At 47.5% G+C, this 15,059-nt stretch overlaps 1 protein-coding gene across 3 annotated transcripts in view; it reads left to right on the top strand.

Moving 5' to 3' along the window:
* The first annotated feature begins 1,423 nt into the window (after nt 1–1,423).
* SHMT1 (serine hydroxymethyltransferase 1) overlaps nt 1,424–15,059 on the top strand; it is a 27,827-nt gene continuing 14,191 nt past the window's right edge. For 2 of the 3 annotated variants that reach the window (XM_055576340.1, XM_055576337.1), the window contains exon 1: nt 14,210–14,337. The gene's annotated coding sequence lies outside the window, so the exon portion shown is untranslated. Of the gene's footprint in view, nt 1,558–14,209; nt 14,338–15,059 lie in introns of those variants that run through there. The other variant, XM_055576339.1, reaches the window with a different exon arrangement.

Raw genomic sequence — 15,059 nt, 5'->3', positions numbered from 1 at the left:
AGATTACCTCATGCTGCTTGGAGCTACTAAGCCGGTGAGCCACAACCACTGAGTCCGTGCTCTAGAGCCTGCCAGCCACAACTACTGAGGCCCTTGTGCCTCGAGTCTGTGCTCTGCAACAAGAGAAGTCACCACATTGAGAAGCCTGTACATCACAATGAAGATTAACCACTGCTCACCTCAACTAGAGAAAGCCCGTGCACGGCAACAAAGACCCAGTGTAATTTTTTTAAAAAAGAAGATATCCAAAAACAACTGCAGTACAGAGGAAATTAGAAGGTCATTGTGCATGCCCAGGGGAAAACACAGAGGTGATCTCACAGGATGGGGAAGATTTAGACAAGCATATTCCATGGAGCTGATTTTTGGGACTATCTTTAGTTTTTCAACAAAGGTGTTAGGCCCTGGGGAACTGTACCATCTTTTTGGGTTTTCATTAAAGTAATCGACTAAAAGAAAAAGCTGTCCTGAGCTTCCCTGGTGTCCAGTGGTTCATTCTGTTTCCACTGCAGGGAGCACAGTTTCCATTGCTAATTGGGGAAGTCCCACATACTGCACAGTGCGGCCAAAAATAAAATAAAGCTGTCTTAATGTCCTTGTCTGGAGAAGGCAACGGCAACCCACTCCAGTACTCTTGCCTGGAAAATCCCATGGACGGAGGAGCCTGGTGGGCTGCCGTCTCTTGGGTCGCACAGAGTCGGACAAGACTGAAGTGACTTAGCAGCAGCAGCAGCAATGTCCTTGTCTGCTAGCTTCAGCACCTCTGTCATTCTGCATCTGTTACTAGTCATTAATTTTTTTTCCTAGTTATGGGTCGTCTTTTTCTGCTTCCAGGCACGCCTCCTAATTTTTTATTGGACATTGGACACTGTAGGTGTTACTTGTTGAGTATCTGGAATTTGGTGTCTTCCTTTAAAGGGTGTTGGACTTTGCTCTGAAAAGCAGTTAAATTATTTGTGATGTGTTCAGTCTCTTTGAGATTTTTAAAAATAGTTTATTTCAAAATAATTATGGATTCACAGTAAATTTCAAAGATCATGCAGAGTGGGCCCATTGAACCCTTCACCCAGTTTTCTTCCACAATTGTCTGCTGTACAGTATCAAAGTCGGGAAATTAATGTTGATACAATGTATGTATAATTTTGTGCCATTGTATCACATGTATAGATTCATATGTGGTTGTCTTCCTTATAATGGTTTTACTTTCCATGGTCCTAAGACACTGAATAGGAAAATTCCCAAAATGAATAATTCATAAGCTTTAAATCGCACACCATTGTGAGCAGCATGTTGGAATCTCTCGCCGTTTTGCCTGGGACGTGAATCACGCCTTTGTCCTGTGTCAGCTACCAGACCAGCTGCCGCAGTGTCACAGACCTTGTGCTCAAGTGACCCTTTTTTTCCTTAATAACTGCCCCCAAAGTGTGAGAGTAGTGATGCTGCAACTCAGATCTGCCAAAGAGACACCGTACAGCGCTTCCTTTAAGTGAAAAGGTGAAAGTTCTCAACTTAATACGGAAAGAAAGAAGTCATATGCTGAGGTTGCTAAGATCTACGGTAAGAAAGACTCCTTTTTTCCAAAATTGAGGTATAGTTGATGTACAATATAAGTTTCAGAAGTACAACATAGTGATTCACAGTTTTTAAAGGTTATATTCTGCTTAGTCATTATAAAATATTGGTCATTTTCCTTGCACTGTACAATATATCCTTGTAGCTTATTTATTTTATATGTAGTAGTTTTGAACCTGTTAATCTCCTACCCATATCTTGCCCCTCCCCTTTTCCCTCTCCCCACTGGTAACCACTAATTTGTTCTCTGCATCTGTGAGTCTGTTTTAGTTACTGTTGTTATCTTCACTAGTTTTATTTTTTTTTTAATTTTATTTTTAAACTTTACAATAGTGGTTTTGCCAAATATTGAAATGAATCTGCCACAGGTATACATGTGTTCCCCATCCTGAACCCTCCTCCCTCCTCCCTCCCCATACCATCCCTCTGGATCATCCCAGTGCACCAGCCCCAAGCATCCAGTATCATGCATTGAACCTGGACTGGCGACTCGTTTCATACATGATATTATACATGTTTCAATGTCATTCTCCCAGATCTTCCCACCCTCTCCCTCTCCCACAGAGTCCATAAGACTGTTCTATACATCAGTGTCTCTTTTGCTGTCTCGTATACAGGGTTATTGTTACCATCTTTCTAAATTCCATATATATGTGTTAGTATACTGTATTGGTGTTTTTCTTTCTGGCTTATTTCACTCTGTATAATAGGCTCCAGTTTCATCCACCTCATTAGAACTGATTCAAATGTATTCTTTTTAACGGCTGAGTAATACTCCATGTGTATATGTACCATAGCTTTCTTATCCATTCATCTGCTGATGGACGTCTAGGTTGCTTCCATGTCCTGGCTATTATAAACAGTGCTGTGATGAACATTGGGGTACACGTGTCTCTTTCCCTTCTGGTTTCCTCAGTGTGTATGCCCAGCAGTGGGATTGCTGGATCATAAGGCAGTTCAATTTCCAGTTTTTTAAGGAATCTCCACACTGTTCTCCATAGTGGCTGTACTAGTTTGCATTCCCACCAACAGTGCAAGAGGGTTCCCTTTTCTCCACACCCTCTCCAGCATTTATTGCTTGTAGACTTTTGGATCGCAGCCATTCTGACTGGCTAGTTTTATTTTTTAAAGCCCACATAATTGATATCATACAATGTTTGTCTTTGTCTAACTTAATTCACTTTTCATGATACTCTCCAAGTCCATTCATGTTATTGCAAATGGCAAATTTTCATTCTTTTTGTGGCCTAGTGATATTCCACTGTGTATGTATACATCTTCATCCATTCCTCTGTCAGTGGGCATTTAGGTTGTTGGAGATTTTATTACTTTCCTGCTATTGACTTCTATTTTGGTTTCATTGTGATCAGAGAACACACTTTGATTTCATTTCTTTTAAATTTCTTGAAGTTTGTTTTACGGCCCAGGATGTGGTCCACCTTGGTATTTGTTCGCCGTCACTTGAAAGCACGTGTAATCTCCTGTTCTGTTGTTAGGTGGCATGTCCTATAAATGTCAGTTGGATCGAGCCAGCTGAGGGTGGCTTTGGGTTCTTCAGTATCGTCTCTGGTTTCTGCTGAGGCTTGTTTCAAAGTTTTGCTAGAGGAGAGTAGATTAACTTCCATCTGGGGGTGGTTTGGATTTACTACTCAGGTATGCTGGCTCCAGGGTGTCCACCCCATGCCCCCTGCCATCACTGGGGAAGATCCTCGGGCTGCTCAGAGTTTGAACATCTTTCCTTGTTAACTCTGGGGATTTGTCAGCTCACAATTCCCTGGCTGTTCTACCTCTTGGAAGAGTTTTTCTCTGTACATGCAAGTCACATACTTGGCAAACTCAAAGGAATTCCCCACACAAAGCAATGCCTCATTCTCCCCTGCCCTGACTTCCACCCTCTCCACCCGCCGAGGCCACCAGCCTCTGTGCCATCCCCTCATCAAGGATCATCTCCACACACCCAACCAGGGCAGACCCCACTTTTCCCGGAGTGTCCAAACCCCCAACCCCTGATTGTTTGGTGTCTGCAAGGAGCTCTTTGATAGGTTTTGCCCAGTTCCTAGTTGTTTATCAAAGAAGGTTAAGTGCGATCTTTTCTACCGTATCATGCTTGGAGGAGGAAGTCTGTTTCGTATTTTTAACATTCTGAGAATAATGCTTTTGCATGGCCACACAGGGAAGTGATGACAGAGGAGTTTTAAGTTCCTTTTTGTTTTAAGTGTTGCTAAATAGGGAGAAATAAAAAGTTACAGAGGCAGCCTGATGTCTAGGAGGAAACAGTGGGTGGAACTCCAGCATCCTGCCTGCTCTTCTGTCCTGCCTACCTCCCTTCCACCTCCTTTTGTCCAGAGAAATCAGACTTGTGAGTCTGATGTGACCCTCCTTGGGGCAGGCTTCCTTACCTGCCACAGGCAGGGTTAGTGGGTCTCTTTGCCAGCCCCTCTCCCACCTTTCACAGCTCCCCCACCCTAGAGTTTCTCTCTCCTTCTCCTCCAACACCTGTGACACTTCACGCAGATGGTCAGCACACCTGGGAGTAGAGGAGCTGGTCTGGGAGAATGTGTAGGAGAATGAAGATCATAGATCATATCTGGAGAGCCCACAGCCTGGAGGAAAGCAGAGGAAGAGAGGAGTCCAAGGTGGACGTGGTGAAAAATCAGAGAGCTCGAACATCTTACTCAAGGCCACACGGCACATTTACCTTGCATGCTTCGATGTGCCTTTGCAGCAAAATCAAAGGCGTCCACTCTCACTGAGCTGTGTGGCCTCTCCTAATTGGCTAGCATCCACTCTGAGTAAGACGTCCTCCCCTGGAAGGTAGTATTTTGATCTACTTACATATGTGTACTCTTGTCACCCAATGTGGGCTGAGACTCTGGGTCCTTGTTCCACTATAGCATCAGGAAGAGCCAGCAGATTAGGCAGAGAGAAGAAAGGTCGTAATTCTTGAGTTTCAAGTCATTTGGGAACTTCCTCACAGAGCAAATGGTTTGAGAGAAAAGGGTTTAGTGGCAGAGAGGAGGCCTTGGGGTTACAAAGGCCTCCTCTCCTTGTGATTTAGAGTAGGGAATACACTGGTGAGCCAGACGATTTTCCATTCCACCGAGCCTCTAAAACAAGAGGACTTTCTCTGGGAAGAGGACTTTCTCTGGGCTGGAGAAAGAAGCAGTCTGGAGGGGAACAGACGGGCACACCAGGCTCCTGTGAAGGGTTCTGCCCCCCTCGGAGCTGTGGGGCAGGCCATGTGGGCAGTGGGTAAATGGAGACCCCAGATAGCTTTGGATGGCCTTGGAGCAGGGAGAGGCAAGACCCAGGGGCCTGAGTCTACCCTGTTGAGTAGAGATAGTCAGGGGGCTGACACACAGCCACGGGGGCACTGAGGGGGTGGGCACAGGGGAGAGGGCACAGGGCATCACAGCCCAAGAGGTAGGAGGGTACACAGCATGATACACAGAGTAGTCCTTAGGGATCAAGGCCATGAATGCACTGTGGATGCCAATAATGTGTGTAGAAGCGGACACAGGCCCCTGGCCTAGTCCGTGCTGGGCACCATGTGACCCTTGAACGTCGATGAAGCAGCAGTAGTGGACAAGGCTGTGGTTGACTGAGTTCCTGGAACTGCATGGCTTTCCTCTACTTGAATGCCACAGAGTAGGGGCATTCATGGCATTACGTGGCTGTCTGGATTTGTCCATGCAAAAGCAAAAAGGTGTTGGGAGTCTGGGTGCAGAAGAATCCTAAAGAAAACATCCTTTAGGTCTAGCTCTGGGAATCAGTTTACAGTCTTTGGAACTTAGTCAATATGGTGTAGTTATTGTTGTTGTTGTTCAGTTGCTAAGTTGCATCCAACTCTTTTTGACTCCATGCGGTGCAGCACACCAGGCTTCGCTGTCCTTCACTGTCTCCCAGAGTTTGCCCAAATTCATGTCCATTGCGTTGGTGATGCTTCAGTATCAGTCCTTCCAATAAATATTTAGGGTTGATTTCCTTCAGGACAAATGTGGCTAAGTGAAAGCCACTCAGTTGTGTCCAACTCTTTGCGACCCCATGGACTATACAGTCCATGGAATTCTCTAGGGCAGAATACTGGAGTGGGTAGCCTTTCTCTTCTCCAGGGAATCTTTCCAATCCAGGGCTTGAACCCAGGTCTCCCACAGTGCAGGCGGATTCTTCATCAGCTGAGCCACCAGGGGAGTTCCCCAAGGGGACTATCAGGTGAACTGGGACTACTGCCCCATTCAGTTCAGTTCAGTTCAGTTCAGTCGCTCAGTCGTGTCTGACTCTGCGACCCCATGAATCGCAGCACACCAGGCCTCCCTGTCCATCACCAACTCCCAGAGTTCACTCAGACTCACATCCATCGAGTCAGTGATGCCATCCAGCCATCTCATCCTCTGTCGTCCCCTTCTCCTCCTGCCTCCAATCCCTCCCAGCATCAGAGTCTTTTCCAATGAGTCAACTCTTCGCATCAGGTGGCCAAAGTACTGGAGTTTCAGCTTTAGCATCATTCCTTCCAAAGAAATCCCAGGGCTGATCTCCTTCAGAATGGACTGGTTGGATCTCCTGCCCTTAAAACCAAGCTGGACTCTGTGGGGCTCCCAGGCATGGAGGTCTTTGTGTCCCCCATTTCTTGTAGGTAAGACTTCAGCCTCCCTGACCTTCCTGGAGTTCCAAAAGGCAGATTGGAACAGCTGCTAATTCAGGGAGGAGCAGCCAAGAAACAATCTAAGGCAAGATTAAAGGAACTGGAGAAGCTCATCAAGATTGGGAGATGCCCGGTCTTGTCTGGCCCCACCTTTGGCCCACTGCTATAAACCCTCATCCAGTTCTCTGAAGTAGAGGCACACAGGCTTTTTGAGGAGAAGTGTGGTGTGCTTCCCTTTGCCTGGCAAGGCAACAAAGCTGTTCTTTTTGACTTCATCCAAAACTCTGTCTCTGGGATTTGTTTCAGCACTAGCGTACAGAGAAGTTGGGCTTTCAGTAACATCCTCAGGACTTGAACAAACCTGTATTCTCCACTGTTTTTTATAAGCAGAATTGTTGCCAGCAAGGGGACTCCTTCCAGGGCCCAAGAGTGGGCTTTTGTTTAACACAAATGAATTGTCCAAATGGCAGGGTCATAGCCCATATTTTAAGAACTTGGTTACTAGAAGTTGGATACCTTGTTGGGCCTCAGGTATCAGAGTCTCTTGCATGGGTAATCAGCATTGGGTTTAACAGGCTCTGAACTGGGAGCAGATTAGTAGCTTTCCCAGGGACTTCAGCATCCCAGACAGTGGGGTCCACTTGAGAAATAATGTGGGCTGGAATGGAGACCTCCTCTGGTTGGGACTAAGGCAGGTTACCATGGCTGAGTGCCTTCTCTGTGAGGGTCTCCAGAGTAGAGTATCATTTGGAATAGAATGGTCCCTTCCCAGCAAGCAGCTTCATTCTTTCTGGAGCTATTAGTAATTGTCCTCCGCTCTTCCCCAGTAGCATACTGGACACCTTCCGACTTGGAGGGCTCATCTTTCAGTGTCACATCTTTCTGTCTTTTTATACAGTTTATGGGGTTCTCACGGCAAGAATACTGGAGTGGTTTGCCATTCCCTCTTCCAGTGGGCCATGGTTTGTCAGAACTCTCCACTATGACCCGTCCGTCTTGGGCGGCCGTGCATGGCATGGTTCATACCTTGCCCCTTTGCTACGATAAGGCAGTGATCCATGAGGTGGGGTGGCACTCAGGCATGAGAAGAAACTGATGTGCGGAGGTAAAATTCCTAACAAGCAGCTGCATGGGGTGGGGAAGAGGGGATTCTGAATCACTTGGTTTGGGGCCATACCTCATTCCTGAGAATTAGACCGGATTGTCCAGGGAAACCAGTCAGCACAGAGTAGGCTGCCCCCGTACCTAATAGAAAATAATCTTCCTACCTGCCACATCAAGGGCTGCTGCAGCTCCTCTGGAGAATGACCAGGTGTCCTCTGGGAGCCAGGGAGGGTCCTGGGCCCTGTCAGTCTTCTGGAGCCCTGAGTCCCCTTCGGGACTGAGGGCAGTCCTGCTTCCAGTGATCCTCCTGTTTATATTTTGGACAGGTGGCCCTCTTCCCCGTGAGTGACATTCATCCTTCCAGTAGCCTTCCTGGCTGCACTTCACACACATCCCTTCTCCACAGGGCAGGGCTCCAATCTGGGCTTCCTGGACCCTGTCCTTCCCATGAGTTTTCACAAGGAAAGGTAGCCCTGAGGTGGTGCAGGCATGGGAGCTGCAGTTTATTTTTCTCCCTGATAGCCCACCAGGACTTCCCTGGTGGCTCAGACAGTAAAGAATCTGCCTGCAACACAGGAGACCTGAGTTCGATCCCTGGGTCTGGAAGATCCTCTGGAGAACGGAATGGCTACCCACTCCAGTATTCTTGCCTGGAGAATTCCATGGACAGAGAAGCCTGATGGGCTACAGTCCATGGGATCACAAAGAGTCAGACACACTTTTACTCTTCACTGATAGCCCAAAATGTAAGAAAGGAGTGTGCTGCCAAGGACTTTAGTGGGTGGGGCTCTTCAAGGGATTGTCACAGAGATAAGTCCTATAGGCAGTTTATTGGCCTGACCCCAGAGTTCCAAAGAATAGCAAGGAGAAATAAGAAAGCCTTCCTAAAAAAAAAAGAAAGAAAGAAAGAAAGAAAGCCTTCCTAAGTGATCAATGCAAAGAAATAGAGGAAAACAATAGAATGGGAAAGACTAGAGATCTCTTCAAGAAAATTAGAGATACCAAGGGAACATTTCATGCAAAGATGGGCACAATAAAGGACAGGAATGGTATGGACCTAACAGAAGCAGAAGATATTAAGAAGAGGTGGCAAGAATACACAGAAGAACTATACAAAAAAGATCTTAATGATCCAGATAATCACAATGGTGTGATCACTCACCTAGAGCCAGACATCCTGGAGTGTGAAGCCAAGTGGGCCTTAGGAAGCATCACTAATAAAGCTAGTGGAATTGATGGAATTCCAGCTAAACTATTTCAAATCCTAAAAGATGATGCTGTGAAAGTGCTGCACTCAATATGCCAGCAAATTTGGAAAACTCAGCAGTGGTCACAGGACTGGAAAGGTCAGTCCCAAAGAAAGGCAATGCCAAAGAATGTTCAAACTACCATATAATTGCACTCATCTCACATGCTAGCAAAATAATGCTCAAAATTCTCCAAGCTAGGCTTCAACAGTACTTGAACAGAGAACTTCCAGATGTTCAAGCTGAATTTAGAAAAGGCAGCGGAACAAGAGATCAAATTGCCAATATCTGTTGAATCATTGAAAAAGCAAGAGAATTCCAGAAAAACATCTACTTTTGCTTCATTAACTACGCCAAAACCTTTCACTGTGTGGATCACAACAAACTGTGGAAAATTCTTCAAGAGATGGGAATACCAGACTACCTTACCTGTCTCCTGAGAAATCTGTATGCGAGTCAAGAAGCAACAGTTAGAACTGGACATGGAACAACGGACTGGTTCCAAATTGGGAAAGGAGTACATCAAGGCTGTATATTGTCACCTTCCTTATTTAACTTATATTCAGAGTACATCATGTGAAATGCTGGACTGGATGAAGCTCAAGGTGGAATCAGGACTGCAGGGAGAAATATCAGTAACCTCAGATATGCAGATAACACCACCCTTATGGCAGAAAGCAAAGAGAAATTAAAGAGCCTCTTGACGAAAGTGAAAGAAGAGAATGAAAAAGCTAGCTTAAAACTCAACATTCAAAAAACTAAGATCATGGCATCTGGTTCCATCACTTCATGGCAAATAGATGGGAAACAATGGAAACAGTGACAGACTTTATTTTCTTGGGCTCTAAAATCACTGTGGATGGTGACTATGAAATTAAAAGACGTTTGCTCCTTGGAAGAAAAGCTATGACAAACCTAGACATTATATTAAAAAGCAAAGACATTACTTTACCAAAAAAGGTCTGTATAGTCGAGGCTATGGCTTTTTTGGTAGTCATGTATGTGAAAGTTGGAGCATAAAGACAGCTGAGCACTGAAAAGTTGATGCTTTTGAACTGTGGTGTTGAAGAAGACTTTTGAGAGTCCTTTGGATAATGAGGAGATCAAAACAGTCAGTCCTAAAGGAAATCAGTCTGAAATATTCATTGGAAGGACTGATGCTGAAGCTGAAACTCCAATACTTTGGCCACCTGATGCCAAGAACTGACTCATTGGAAAAGACCCTGATGCTGGGAGAAATTGAAAGCAGGAGGAGAAAGGGACGACAGAGGATGAGATGGTTAAATGGCATCACTGACTCTATGGACATGAGTTTGAGCAAGCTCTGGGAGCTGGTGATGGACAGGGAAGTGCTGTCCAGGACTGGTGTGCTGCAGTCCATGGTGTTGCAAAGGGTCGGACATGACTGAGTGACTGAACAAACTGATCAGGTTAGGGGATCGAGGCAGAAGAGGTGTCTAATTAAGCAGGGAAAACTGGCCTTGTAGCCATCAGACCATGAGAAAAGGTTTGTCTTGCAAAGACAACAGCGAGGGCCCTGTAAGCACCCAAAATCAGTTTGGTGAGCCTGAGGAGACCCCTGGGGTTAGTCAATGGGAGGAACAAGAGCCAGAAAAAGTGACTAGAGTCCCAAGTCCTAAACCCTTCAGGGAGAGAGGGAGGAGACCTAGGCCCTGTGTCACTAAGCAGATTACCTTCATTTTCAGAGAAAGGAAAAGGTAAACAAAGAGATTTCCCTGGTGGCTCAGATGGTAAAGCGTCTGCCTACAATGCGGGAGACCGGGGTTCTATCCCTGGGTCGAGAAGATCCCCTGAAGAAGGAAATGGCAACCCACTCTAGTACTCTTGCCTGGAGAATCCCATGGATGAAGGAACCTGGTGGGCTACAGTCCATGGGGTCCAAAAGATTTGGACACGACAGAGCGGCTTCACTTGCATTTTTCAAACAAACAGAGCTGCAGGGTAGAGCAGAAGCCAGAAAGTGGTAACAAGACAAGGTCAAAGTCCTCCTTGGGAGGTTGTCCTTGTGCTATTGAGGATGGGCACTTCTTTACATGAGCAGGACAGAGGTAACCCCCACCCACTGGGAAAGCTGGCAGGGAGGTGCAAGGACCAGTAGACAGACTAAGAAACCAGCAGGGGATGAGAGAAGGAGGGTATGAGAGAAATCCAGGGCAAAGAGAGAAGGTGCCCATCCAGGATGCTTCCTCAGCCAGAGATTCACAGGCCCCCTGAGGAGGGTGCTTGATCACTTCCTCTGCTCAGGTTTTGATAAAGTCTGAGGCCCTCACATGTAACCAGGGGTGCAATGAGGCTGTGAGCCCTGAGAGGCACTCAGAGAGGGCTGGGCCACAGATGTAGTGGGAGACTCCCATGGTCTCCTTATTCGGGCCCCCAATGAAGTTCTGACTTTCTGGAACTGGGCCAAGACTAAGAACGAGGAGGGAGGGGGAATCAGACTTGAAGACCCACGAGGGGAAACTAACCCAGTCAGGTTGCCAGTTGCCACAGTCTTAATTTGGAAGTCCAAGTGGTGGACTCTGTGGATCTTCTCAGGTCCAAAGAAATGGAGTAATGGGGAGAATGACAAACATGAAGAGAAAAGCCTTGGGCTTGGTGGGCTCCTTTGGGGCCAGAGAGCTGGTCTCCACTAGATCTCCCAGGCAGCATTAGCTGCCACCTAAGGGCTACTCAAATCTTCAGGACTAAGTCCCAGCCGTCCTCTGCAGTGGGCAGCCACAGCCTAATAGATGCCCTTTGATGTCCCTTTTGTGGTTGCCACAAAAGATGTTGCAGGAGAAGGGTGGGGAGGAGTGAACAAGGTCTCTAGCGAGTCACCAAGTGAGGGTCCTTGGCTTCATACAGAAAAGAATTTAAGAGTAAAGTGGTTGGAGAAGGGGCAGGGATTTCTAGGAACTGGGCCACTGCCCACTTTTTGCCCTCTTAGGGTCAGCCTCAAAACTGTCATGCTGCCTGTGTGTGTGTCATTTAGATGCTAATGCATTACATTGAGCACAGACTGAGGCTCAGAGTCTGCTGGAAGTCGACTCTTCCACTGTCTTGGGCCTGATTGGTTCCAATCAGCTTTTGTTGTCGGAGAAGGCAATGGCACCCCACTCCAGTACTCTTGCCTGGAAAATCCCATGGATGGACGAGCCTGGTGGGCTGCAGTCCATGGGGTCGCGAAGAGTCAGACACGACTGAGCGACTTCCCTTTAACTTTTCACTTTCACGCATTGGAGAAGGAAATGGCAACCCACTCCAGTGTTCTTGCCTGGAGAATCCCAGGGATGGGGGAGCCTGGTGGGCTGCCGTCTATGGGGTCGCACAGAGTCGGACACGACTGAAGCGACTTAGCAGCAGCAGCAGCAGCTTTTGTTGTATCCTCAAAGTCTGTTGTTGTTGTTCAGTTGCTAAGTCATGTCCGACACTGTGACCCCATGAACTGCTTTTAATGGTTGTGCCCTTCCCCTTCCTACCTGTCTCAAGAGGAATAACAACCTTCTCCTATCTTTATCACAGGAAGTAGTTCTGCATCTTAGAAGGAGGTTCTTACCCAGTGACAGACACTTGGAGATATGGCTGCTGGATCCTTCACATTTCTGTTTCAAAGTGATGGCTCCCAGGTTCTTGTCAAAGACATTCCTGGGTCATAAACTTGACAAAAGTCCTATCTAATCTTCAAAAGGATTTATATATGTTTAAAAGAGATGTTGTTAATATCTATCTATAGCATCATTGGCTCAATGGACATGAATTTGAGCAGACTCTGGAGGATAGTGAAGGGCAGGGGATCCTGGTGTGCTGCAGTCCATGGGGTCGCAAAGCGCTGGACATGACTTAGAGACTGAATAGCAACAACAACAGACATTACCAAACCAAGCCTGCATCTGTTCACCTGATGCACAGCAAAGTCAACCTACTGGCACCAAGTGGTACTGAAGGAAAATACAGCCTTTGCTGCAGGACCAAGTTTACTGCAGCTCATGTGCAAAAGACTCAACTCCCCAGTGGCTTTTGGGAAGGCTTTCAAAGACAACATTAGGGGTGAGGGTTCAAGGGTGTGTGATCAGCTCGTGATCATTCTTCTTAGTTGGTGGTGGTAACAGGGTGGCGTTTGGGGAATCTCGGTTATCAATTTTTTGGCTTTAACCAGTGTAGGGTCTACATGTTGGTGGTCAGCATGCTGTTAACTTCTTCCACCTTGTGGGGGGTTTCAGTATCTGCACAACAGCTCGAGGATATGGCTCAGGATTTTATATAGAGCCCTTGAAAAGGAACTGAAGGTTCTTGACTTTCTTATGGATCCTTACTCTCTCACTGTCTTTCCCTGGACTTTTCTGAATCAATTTTGAATCCATTCACTGGCACATTTTAGCCTCATTTGTTACAATATTTTGGAAATTGCTTGACATTGTAAGAGGTGAAGTGTTGTGGGTACACTGAGTACTGAAAAATCCAGAGCTGTTAAAGAAAAAAATATTCAATGACACAGTAAGACAGATCTTATTTGGTGGTGGTGGTGGGGGGTGTTGGGGTGCATGATTTCAATTGGTGTAGGGACCACTGGCATGGAACCTTGCAGTTTGGGAGAGAGGTTATGCTCAACTCTGAATACAGCAGGGGCAGTGGGAATTTATATAGCAAGGAGCAGGATGAGGTGGGTGGATGGAAAATTACTAAGGGAAACATCAGGGGAAAGGGAATTCTGGCCGAGCTGACTAGGCCTGGGTGGTCAGACATCACCAAGGCCGGTAGAATATGAGGAATCAAATCTGATATGGAGAAGTGGGGGCGGGCTGTTCTGTTTAAACTGACTTAGCAGGATTCTTGCTGAAATCTGACAACACAGAGACAAAAAGGAAAGTCCAAAAGTCAGCCTTCCTTCAGTTAGAGAATCTTCGTCAGCTTGTTCCCTATATTGTGCAGGCCCTTGGTTTTATTATTCTAAACAATGGTTTAATGTTAAAATGTTAACATATTAACAAACTCCAGGAGATAGTGAAGAACAGGGAAGCCTGCCAGGCCTGCTGCAGTTCAAGAGGTGGCAGAAAGTCGGACATGACTTGGCGACTGAATAACAACAACGGTTTTTATTTATTGAGCCCTTGCTGTGTGTCAGACACAAAGTCAAGTGTTTTAGATACATCTACAAAACCTCCCCACAGCCCTGTCAGGAAGATATAGTTACCTCCAACTCAAAGATGAGAATATGAAACTCAAAAAGTGAAGTGACTGTTCTAGGGTTCCATATGTGTAGACTAATAATGTTGGAGTTGGAACCCCCCTTTGTCCTATTTAAATGTCCACTGTGGTAACTTGTAAGTAGGACAATGCAAAAGACAGATATAAGCAACAGAATTCACCTCTAAACCTCTTGTCTTCCGGGAAACCCCCAGCCCCTGGCCTGCAGCCCCAGGGGATGGCACCATGACCCCTGGCCCAGGTGAGCCAAGACACACTCCGCTGTACTGGGCGAGGCCCGACCCCGCGGTAGCCAATAGCGCGGGCTCCTCTGGGGGCGGAGCTCTCCCGTTTCCGCGTCCTGATTGGGCTACTCAGGGGCTCTCCAGGATGCGCGCTCTGATTGGGTGCCTCTGGGGCGGGGCCGGGGCGGGGCGGGGCGGGGCGCGCCAGATTTGGGAGCGGGTCTTGTGCGTGGATCACGTGGAGCTAGCGCGCGGGTCCCAACTCAGATGGTGTCGGCAGCAGCCGGGAGCTTGGTGTTTCTGGCTGTGCTTCTTCCCCCGCGGCTCCGAGAAGCGGGATCGGGTGAGTGCGGAGCGCCTTGCTGGCGCCTGGGGTAAGGGGCCGGGGAGCGCGGCCCCAGGTCAAGACCCGTGCGGTTGGGTTGACCGCACCTCGAAGGCTCGGTGCAGGTGCCGGCGGCCGCCTTCCTTGTGGAACTCTAGATTTCAATGCAGCGCGTCACCTCGTGCCAGTATCTTGCCGGCGCTGCCGTGTCCAGGTGCTCCCTGTAGCCCATTTTGCAGACGGGGAAGGGGAGGCTCAAAGAGGGGGCCCGACGAAGCCCACGCGGTCCCACTGCACTTGCGGCCGCCCTGGGGTGGTGGTGGGCGAGCCTGGCCTCCCCACCCCTCACCCCGGCCTAGGAGACAAGCGCTGCCCTGTGGGGTTCACGGCCCAGGGCCCTAAGCGTCGAGGTCCAGGAAGTTAAGCGACCTTTGATCAACTGATGCAAGCAAAAACGCGATTAGAGCTGGCGGACTGGAAACACCAGTTCACGTTCTTATGGGCTCATAATCTTTTTACTTGCCGGAACGGGCAGTGGACGTGGGCGATTATGGTTTTGTTTAGCACAGGGTCAGGGAAAAGAGTTCAGATTCCTTCTGTCACTATTATATGCCACCTAGCTTCTGAGCCTGTTTGCTCCTTTGTAAAGTAGGGTCTCACACAGACAATAATTTCCTCAGGACCAACAGGGGGCTGATCCCATTGTGTGACAAAGACCCAGGAAAGATCTGGGGGTATGG

The sequence above is a fragment of the Bubalus kerabau genome, chromosome 4, assembly GCF_029407905.1.
Source record: "Bubalus kerabau isolate K-KA32 ecotype Philippines breed swamp buffalo chromosome 4, PCC_UOA_SB_1v2, whole genome shotgun sequence".
Classification (NCBI taxonomy): domain Eukaryota; kingdom Metazoa; phylum Chordata; class Mammalia; order Artiodactyla; family Bovidae; genus Bubalus; species Bubalus kerabau.
This window is presented reverse-complemented; position numbering and strand designations above follow the sequence as displayed.